The sequence below is a fragment of the Heterocephalus glaber genome, unplaced genomic scaffold (assembly GCF_053883595.1).
Source record: "Heterocephalus glaber isolate CG9 unplaced genomic scaffold, H.glaber_assembly_v1.0 deba00000347, whole genome shotgun sequence".
NCBI classification, from domain to species: domain Eukaryota; kingdom Metazoa; phylum Chordata; class Mammalia; order Rodentia; family Bathyergidae; genus Heterocephalus; species Heterocephalus glaber.
Window position 1 is genome coordinate 36,143,082 of NW_028258143.1, and position 7,719 is coordinate 36,150,800.

General features: G+C 42.2%; 1 pseudogene; it reads left to right on the forward strand.

The window, feature by feature from the left end:
• The first annotated feature begins 6,218 nt into the window (after positions 1-6,218).
• Positions 6,219-7,467, forward strand: LOC101718147 (zinc finger protein neuro-d4 pseudogene; annotated as a pseudogene).
• The last annotated feature ends 252 nt before the right edge of the window (positions 7,468-7,719 follow it).

Genomic DNA, 7,719 nt, shown 5'->3' on the forward strand with positions numbered 1-7,719 from the left:
CAGAATGAGTGAATGTGAAGACAAAATTTCAGATATAGAAGATAAGATTGAAAATAGTGACTAGGGAAAGAAAAATTTCATTAAAATAGTAAGGGAGCCACACCAGTCAGGCACATCCTTGGATGCCACAGAGGGGTCCCCAGTCACAGGGAACCCAGCCCATCCAGCCTGCGCCAACCAGGCACATCTGCAGATGCTGCAGAGGGGTCCCTGGTTGCAGGGAACCTGCCCCATCCAGCCCATGCCCCCAGCAGTGATCCATTTAGCTGCAGGACCACCACCCGCCATGCTCCTCTGACCTCTTGGCTGCACTGCCACCTGGTTCCACACTACAAAGACACAGTGGACATCAGACCACCAGACCACTGTACTGGGTAAGTTGGACTGATCATCACCTCCCATCAGAACTGGCACGATCTTCAAGGGAAGGGCAGCTGGACTCTGCAGTATGACCCTGCAGAGTTCAACTCTACAGGATGACAGGGAGCTCAACTTGCAACTTGCAACCAGAAATCTGCCGAAATCTCACGGGTCTGTGACTGGCTTGCTGAGACTCATTGACTTATATCTGCACACGGCTACCCATGTTGTCTATCGTGACAGTAGAGAGATACATTGAAGGAGGCCCTTCATTTTCATTTTTAATTTTTATTTCCAAAATTAGTATTATTGGTTTGGGTTTTTTCTCCTCTTATCATTATTTTTTTTTCCTACTCTTTGCAAATTTTTGTTTTTCTCTCCTTTTTTTCTTCTTTCTTTTCTCTTTCCTTTCTCTCTCTCTTACACTCACTCTCTTGCTGTCCCACATTGTTCATCTCCCTTTTTGTTCCTGTTCTGGCCCTCATTTGGATTTCTTCTCAATTTTACTATTATTCTCTTTTTCCTTCTCTTGACTGTGTTCTCTGGTTTCACTGCTAACCTTCCCCTATCCTTCTACCTATCTACCCTTCCCCTCCACAACTCCTTCTAACTCCTCATCCCAAAGGGTAAAGTTGTTATATTGAAGAGTTTATTCACTATAAACAAGTTGGGTTGGTCCTTGATTTTAATTTAATTCACACAGTTAAAGGTGATAGATTAATAACTACCACAAAATGTCATTTTCTAAGATGTACTTGATGCTATGGCATTGCTGATTATATCACTTGGGCTAAGGTGTTGTTATTGATCTACTCAGTGGTCCTTCCTAGTATAATGATAATGAGATAGCCTCAGAGTCATGAGAGACTCAAAACTTAAAGACCAGCTATATCTGGAAGACATCTCTGAGAAGCAATCATTCCATAAGTTTTCTAATTACAAGCAGCAAAGATACTTACAATGAGCAATTATGAAGTATCAACCCATGAGTTAAACCAAGAACACTACCAAAAACAAAAATGAGAAGACATTTAAGCAAGGCACAAACTCAGACTTCTACCCCACCAAGGGTAAACCCCAGTGGAAATGAGGTGAAAAAGTCTGATAATCAACCACCTGGACACCCTGAACTGATAGCATGGGAAGTAACAAAACAGATGAATGAGGCTCTAGAAAAATTCAAAACAGAAATAATCTCCCAGATATCTACAGAGATGGTGAGCAGAGTGAAAGACATGATTAGAGGCTCTAGAACAGAAACAGATAAAAAATAGATGAGCTCAGAAACATGCCAGAAGTCATGAATACCCACCATAAGAAAGAAATGGAAACCATGATCGCCCAACATAAGAAAGAAATGGAACTAAGGTCACAACTCCATGAGGCTCAACAGAGGGAAGCCACCAGACAAGGTAATAAACTAAAGGAAAGGGGGAAAAAGAAATAAGAGCCAACAACAGAAAAACATCATGACAAGGATGAGTCAATATCTATCAATGATAACTATCAATGTTAATGGCCTCAATTCACCAATCAAAAGAAGTAGACTGACAGAATGGATTAAGAAGCAAAATCCAACAAAATGCTGTATACAAGAAACACACCTAACTCAAAAAGAAATTTATAGTCTGAAAGTAAAAGAATGGAAAATGGCTTGCCATGTCACAGGAACCCAGAAAAAAACAGGGGTAGCAATCTTATTTGCAGACAAAGTACATTTCAAACCAAAACTAATTAAGAGAGACAAAGATGGTCACTACATCCTTGTGAAGGGAACAATCCAAGAGGAAGAGATGGCAATCATAAAAATACATGCACCAAATCTGAATGCCCCCAACTATACAAAACAAATATTAATGGACATGAAAAACCAAATAAGCACTAATACAACTGTAGTGGGGGACCTCAATACCCCACTGTCACAAATAGACAGATCATCTAGACAAAAAATTAACAACAAAATTCAAGAACTGAACCAAGCTATTAAACAAATGCACTTAATAGATATCTACAGAATGTTCCACCCCACAAAATCAGAATACACATTCTTTTCAGCTGTACATGGGTCATTCTCCAAAATAGACCACAGGCTAGCTCACAGGACATGTCTAAGGCAATGTAAAAGAATTGAAATTACCCCCTGTATATTATCAGGCCATAGTGCAATACAACTGGAGATCAATAACATGAGAAACTGCAAAACTCCCACAAACACCAGGAAATTGAACAACACCCTCCTAAACAACAAATGGTTTGCAGAGGAAATTAAAGAAGAAATTAGACAGTTTCTACAAGTAAATGATAATGCCAGTACAACATACAGGAGATACAATAAAAGCAGTTCTATGTGGGAAATTCATAGCAGTGAATGCTCATATTACAAAAACAGAGAGAACTCAGATAAATAACCTAATGCAGAACCTCAAGCTCCTAGAAAAAGAAGAGGATAACAAACCCAAAGCTCACACAAGAGAGCAAATTATAAAGATCAGAGCAGAACTCAATGCAATAGAGACTAAGAGAATGATACAAAAAGTCAATGAAACAAAGAGTTGGTTTTTTGAAAGAATAAATTAAAACAATAACCCTTTAGCCAACCTTATCAAAAAAAAAGGAAAGAAAAGGCTCAAATCCATACAATTTAGAATGAAAAAGGGGAAGTCACAATAGACCCAGCAGAAATCCAGAGGATCATCAGTACCTACTTCGAGACAATGTACTCTAATAAAATGGAAAACACAGAAGAAATGGACAGATTCCTAGATATATACAGATTGCCAAAGTTAAAAGAAGAAGATATAGAAATTCTAAACACCTCAATTACAATGAGTGAAATTGAAAATGTAATGAAAAATTTACCAACAAAGAAAAGCCCAGGTCCTGATGGCTTCACTGCTGAATTCTACAAGACATTTAGAGAAGAACTATCACCATTACTCTTTAAACTCATCAAGGAAATTGAAAGGGAAGCAAGGCTTCCAAATTCATTCCTGGAAGCAAATGTTACTTTGATCCCAAAACCAGGGAAAGAGTCAACCAAAAAAGAGAACTACTACAGGCCAATCTCCCTAATGAACACAGATGCAAAAATCCTCAAGAAGATACTGGCAAACAGAATACAGAGGGTCATCAAGAAGATCATACACCCTAACCAAGTCGGATTTATCCCAGGGATGCAAGGATGGTTCAACATTCATAAATCAATAAATGTAATACCCTATATTAACAGAGCCAAGGACAAAAACCACAAGATCATCTCAATAGATGCAGAAAAGGCATTCAACAAAATCCAACACCCATTCATGATAAAAACCCTACAGAAAATTAGAAGGTCTTTATTTCAACCTGATTAAGGCTATCTATGAAAAACCAACAGCCAACATCATACTAAATGGTCAAAAAAAGAAAACTTTCATGCTAAAATCAGGAACAAGACAAGGATGCTCACTATCACCACTCCTGTTCAATATAGTTCTGGAAACATTAGCCACAGCAATTAGAAAAGAGAAAGAAATAAAAGGAATAAAGATAGGAAAGGAAGAAGTTAAACTGTCATTATTTGCTGACGATATGATACTTTACGTAGAAGACCCAAAAAACTCTGCCAAAAGACTTCTAGACTTAATTGATAGATTCAGTAGAGTAGCTGGATACAAGGTCAATACTCAAAAAACAATAGCCTTCTTGTACACAAATAGCAGACTCATTAGAGAGAAATCAGGGAAACAATTCCTTTTACAATAGCATTCAAAAAAATGAAATATCTAGGAATCAATCTAACAAAGGAAGCAAAACACCTCTAAGCTGAAAACTACAGCACCCTGAAAAAGGAGATCAAGGAGGATATAAGAAAATGGAAAGATATCCCTTGTTCCTGGGTAGGAAGAATCAATATAGTGAAAATGGCCATACTTCCAAAACTGTTATATAGATTTAATGCAATGCTGATTGAAATTCCAACAATATACTTCACAGAACTAGAGAAAACAATCCAAAAATTCATTTGGAACCAGAAGAGACCTAGAATAGCAAAAGCAATTCTGAGCAACAGAGACATGGCTGGGGGTATCATAATATCCAACTTGAAGCTATATTACAAAGCTGCCGTGATAAAAAACAGCATTGTACTGGCAAAGAAATAGGCTGGAGGATCAGTGGAATAGATTAGAAGATTCAGAAACAACTCCAGACATACTCAGCCACCTCATCTTTGACAAAAGAACCAACCACCCTCATTGGAGGAAAGATATCCTATTTAATAAATGGTGTTGGAAAAACTGGATTTCAACCTGCCAGAGATTAAAACTAGACCTATATCTATCACCATGCACTAAACTGAGATCAAAGTGGATTAAAGACATAAATATTAAGACAGAAACACTAAACTTGCTGGAAGATAAGTTGGTAGGACTCTTGAAGACATTGGCATAGGAAAAGACTTTATGAACAAAACCTCAGTAGCAAGGGAACTAGCACAAAGAATCAACAACTGGGATTTCATCTTATTGAAAAGCTTTTGCACTGGAAGAGAAACCACTAACAGAGCTAACAGACAACCTACAATGTGGGAAAAAATTTTTAGCAGCTGTAACTCAGACAAAGGACTACTATCTAGAATCTATAAAGAACTGAAAAAATCAGACCCCTAAAATAAAAAACCCAATTCAAAAATGGGCATCTGAAATGAACTGACATTTCTCAGACAAAGAAGTAAAAGCAGCAAATAAATATATGAAAAAATGTTCAACATCACTGGTCATTTGAGAGATGCAGATGAAAACAATACTGAGATTCCACCTCACCCCAGAAAGAATGGCTACTATCAAGAAATCAACAAATAACAAATGCTGGCAAAGGTGTGGAGAGAAAGGAACCCTTCTCCACTGTTGGTGGGAGTGCAGACTTGTGCAACCACTGTGGAAGTCAGTATGGAGATACCTGAAAGAACTAGGACCGGAGGTCCCATTTAAGCCAGCTATTCCCCTGCTGAGTATTTTCCCAAAAGAATTGAAAGAATCATAGCACAGTGATATATGTGCACCCATGTTTATAGTGGCACAGTTTGTAATAGCTAAAGCTTGGAAACAGCCCAAGTGCCCATCAACTGGAAACTGGATAAAGAAGATGTGAGGTTTTTTATAAAATGGAGTACTACTCAGCAATAAAGAATGAGAAACTAGAGACATTTATAGCTAAATGGATGCATGTTGAGGCCGTACTCTTAAGTGAAATAAAAAAGACACACGTGTAAATACCGAATAGTTTCTCTAGTGTGAGAAACTGAAAGTGTAAATAAGGACTAAAGGATCAATAACTAATAATTGATACTTTGAAATAGGAAAAGGTCCAAAGGGGTAGGGGTGGTGGGAGGGGAAGGGGAAAGGAAAGAATGGAAAGGAAAAATTATAAGAAAAGAAAAAAAATGGAAATGAAGTATGTAAATAGGGAAGGGTTTAGGGGTGAAGGGTGCACAGGTAATGGGAAAAAAATGAGAACCAAGGTACATCATATACAGGTACAAGCACCCAAAGACAAATGTAAATGTATTGTATACCTAAAATGTACCAATGAAAGAATTTAAGAAAAAAAAAAGCACAGGGGGAGAATCCAACAAAAAGAAAAAGTCATGAAAATGATAACTCAGCGCGCTGGGCGGCAGAGTGGGCGGCGCAGGCCAGGCTGGGCCCGCGCGCTGCGGCAGCGGCGCCCCGGGCCGGCCGAAGGCGGCCCTGCCGAGCGGGCCATTGCTACCGCCATTCAGAACCAGCTAAAGTCCCTAGGCGAAGACTTCTACCGCAAGGCCATCGAGCACTGCCGCAGCTACAAAGCGCGTCTGTGCGCTGAGCGCAACCTATGCCTGCCTTTCCTGGACTCGCAGACCGGTGTGGCCCAGAACAACTGCTACATCTGGATGGAGAAGACCCACCGAGGGCTGGGTCTGGCCCCGGGACAAATCTACACTTACCCCGCTCGCTGTTGGAGGTAGAAACGGAGACTCAGCATCCTAGAGGATCCCAGACTCAGGCCCTGCGAGTATAAGATCGACTGTGAGGCACCCCTGAAGAAGGAGGGTGGCCTCCCAGAAGGGCCTGTCCTCGAAGCTCTGCTGTGTACTGAGACAGGGGAGAAGAAGGTTGAGCTGAAGGAGAAGGAGACCATTATGGACTGTCAGAAACAGTAGCTGCTGGAGTTCCCACATGATCTTGAGGTGGAAGACTTGGAAGATGACATTCCCAGGAGGAAGAACAGGGCCAAAGGAAAGGCATATGGCATCGGGGGCCTCCGGAAACGCCAGGACACCGCTTCCCTGGAGGACCGAGACAAGCCGTATGTCTGTGATATCTGTGGGAAACGGTATAAGAATCGGCCCCGGCCTCAGCTACCACTACACCCACACCCACCTGGCTGAGGAGGAGGGGGAGGAGCATGCCAAATGCCACGCCCTGCCCTTCCACCGGAAAAACAACCATAAACAGTTTTACAAAGAATTGGCCTGGGTCCCTGAGGCACAAAGGAAACACACAGCCAAGAAGGGACCTGACAGCACTGTCATTCCCAACAGCTACTGTGACTTCCGCCTGGGTGGCTCCAAGAAGACTGGGTCTCCTGAGGACCTCATCTCCTGTACAGACTGTGGGCGATCAGAACACCCTTCATGTTTACAGTTCACGGTAATCATGGGTGGCTGTGAGGACCTACCGTTGGCAGTGCATCGAGTGCAAATCCTGCAGCCTGTGCAGCACCTCAGAGAACGATGACCAGCTGCTGTTTTGTGATGACTGCGATCGGGGTTACCACATGTACTGCCTGAGTCCCCCCATGGCGGAGCCCCCAGAAGGGAGCTGGAGTTGTCACCTCTGTCTTCAGCACCTAAAAGAAAAGGCTTCTGCCTATATCACCCTCACCTAGGCCTGGCTCTGGTTCTCCTGGACTCTAGGGTGGTGCTGCCCACCTGCCTTGGAAAGCCTCTCCCATCCCTGTCCTGGCCCCCCGTGGGAGGGAGAGGTGAAGCCCAGAGGGGCTGGGCCGCCGTCCCCTCTACAAATGGAGCATTGGCCCTGGGCACTGGTGGGCCCAGCAGGCCCTTCTCCTTCCCTTCCTCCCTCCCCATCCCTTGGCAAATGGGCACCAGGGGCTTCTGCTTCCCTCAAAACCATACCCCGCCTCTTGGCGGGCACAGGGGGGTAGTGTATGCCAGCTAGGGGCATGGACAGAGCCTTTTTCAAAAGAAAAAGACAAAAAGTTAAAAAAAATTAAAAAAGAAAAGAAATTAATATATACAAAGAGTCCTGTGAGGACTGGCTGGGTGGAGGGGCACTGCCAAGCATCCACTGGGCACCGTTTATGCCAGCTTCCTGC